Source organism: Penaeus monodon, chromosome 10, assembly GCF_015228065.2.
Source record: "Penaeus monodon isolate SGIC_2016 chromosome 10, NSTDA_Pmon_1, whole genome shotgun sequence".
NCBI classification, from domain to species: domain Eukaryota; kingdom Metazoa; phylum Arthropoda; class Malacostraca; order Decapoda; family Penaeidae; genus Penaeus; species Penaeus monodon.
Window position 1 is genome coordinate 18,694,358 of NC_051395.1, and position 2,500 is coordinate 18,696,857.

Below are 2,500 nucleotides of genomic sequence, written 5' to 3' on the forward strand. Positions count from 1 at the left end.
CCTCATATGTACTTTATTATTCAATTCACATATGTGCTCATTATTTATCTCAGTAAAATGTTGAATGCAGGTCTATAATATACTGATGCAGTATTTCTCAACAGTTTTTTTTATTATTTTTTGTATCTAGTGAGCAAAGTAATTTTTTTCTTGCGTGTACACAGAAGTTATTAAGTGATTAGAAGCAAGGGTTGAGAAATATTGGGCTGTAATAAATTCTTGACCTTAATTTCCTCATAAAAGTAAAACTTACAAGAAATAAATTATTACATTGATTGCATATAAGCAAAGCTTCACGCTGTTTGTTGATTATGGAAAAATGAAATACAAATTAGTTCTCAGATATGACTTTTCTATTTAATGACCAGTGTACTAGAATTGTTTTCTATATTGCAGGTACCATCCAAGATAATGACCTGTGTCAGATCACCAAATACCTTCATGGCATCTACTGTCCATTAAAGCAGTGAAACACATGACAGTTGTACATTAATTGTGATCCATATGGCTTAGATAGTATTACTCCCATACAATATTGAATAAAAAACTTGAAGAATTCAGGATTCCTGAGTATTGTTATGTAGTGCTTGCTGTAATTTTAAATATGGTATTTGGTGTTCTGGCAGTATGTGCATGGTGTACAAAAACACAGTTAAAAACACAAAAAAATAAAAAAAAAAAAAACAAAAACCCAAAACATGCCATACATACCTCAGATAGATATTGATTTAACTAATTTTGTGTAATTTGTGTTTAATACGTTTGTTTATATTGATGATATATTTAATTTATATTATTTATATTAAATTTAATTAAATAAATACAATAATACATTATATCTCATAAATATGAATTATAAAATAATTTTAAGTAATTTCATAAAATTAATAGACATATTTTTTTGCATTTTACAGTGCAATTGCTAAAAAAAAATATTACTATATATATTATTTTTTTATTATATCTATTTTTACATATAAATTACAAGAATGATATCTATATCATAACACCAAATACATACATCAATCAGACACCAAACTACATCATACCATCACATTACGCGTAACACATGACATTGTAACATTATAATGTCATAACTAATGCATTATATGATGTATACAGTATATGTTTATGTATTATAAATTTCATGACTAATGTTGTTATAATATATGTAATATATATATTTATATTATATATATTATATTATATATATTTATAATATATATCATATATATATCATACATATACAGTATTTATACATTATAAGTGATATATAAATTATATATTTATATAATATATATATAGTTTTACATATCTACATACATACATGGTACATACATAATACTCATACATAACACATATTCACATTATATATCAACTAACACTACTATATATACTATAATACTTAATTTAACAACATTTTATAAAATAATACACATACCATTTCTACATTAAACATGCACTAATCTCCAATCTTTACATTCTCTATCTTATATGTTAATACATTAATAACACATATCGGATTATATATATATATAAATAGCTTATTTATATGTGTATACTGTACTGTGTACATTATATCAATGCTCTAATATGTAGAAATTACTTATATATATTTGATGATATATTATATGCATATTTGTGTAAATATATATATATATATATATATGTTATCTTTTTTGTAGTAATGCATATTATTCATTTGTTGTTATACACATACTACAACGGCACACGCGCTACACACACAAACCACACACACACACACACACACACACACACACACAACACACACACACACACACACTACACCGATCTACGACATATATTATACTAATGTGTAAATATATATATATTTCATATTTGTTGTTTATGTCTTCATACTTATATACATATTTTATATAATATAATAATAACATATATAATATATATACACAAACTTATTTGAAATTTGATGTTTTACTATTATATCAATCAACAATCAACATAAAGGTTTTGTAATGTTTGATAAACTCCATGCATTATTGATATACTAATTTACTCATAATCATTTGCTTCACTTTTTATAAGATATGACAATGATTGCAGTTATTAATCACCATAATGTATATACAACATATATGGATGATATTAGAATGCTTAAGAGATTATTATTCCACTGAAAAGTTCATGTATTAATTTGGCTGTTATATGCATGATTATCTGTTAATGATTACATAAATATAGATATATAATATATATATATGTATAAATATATATATTAATATTTGTTGTTTTGTCTCAAATTTACATTAGTGATGATGGTATAACACAACACAAGTTTTGTAGCACAAGCCAATGCATAGTTCCATCAATATCACAACCTCACCAACATGTCATTTCCAGTTGCAGGCACATTATACTCAACTCAAGACAACAAAAATCTCATGGAATGCTATTTCGATGCAGTTGAAGTAGAGTTCATGCATCCACTTATCAATTGCAATATTATATTGTCAGTCTT

At 24.4% G+C, this 2,500-nt stretch overlaps 1 protein-coding gene across 2 annotated transcripts in view; it reads left to right on the forward strand.

Annotated features, from left to right (window-relative positions):
• The window catches only part of LOC119577906 (E3 ubiquitin-protein ligase TRIM33-like), a 51,742-nt gene extending 51,238 nt beyond the window's left edge, over window positions 1-504 (forward strand). For both annotated transcript variants that reach the window (XM_037925566.1, XM_037925569.1), the window contains one exon: window positions 397-504. The gene's annotated coding sequence lies outside the window, so the exon portion shown is untranslated. The remainder of the gene's footprint in view (window positions 1-396) is intronic.
• Window positions 505-2,500: the final 1,996 nt, after the last annotated feature.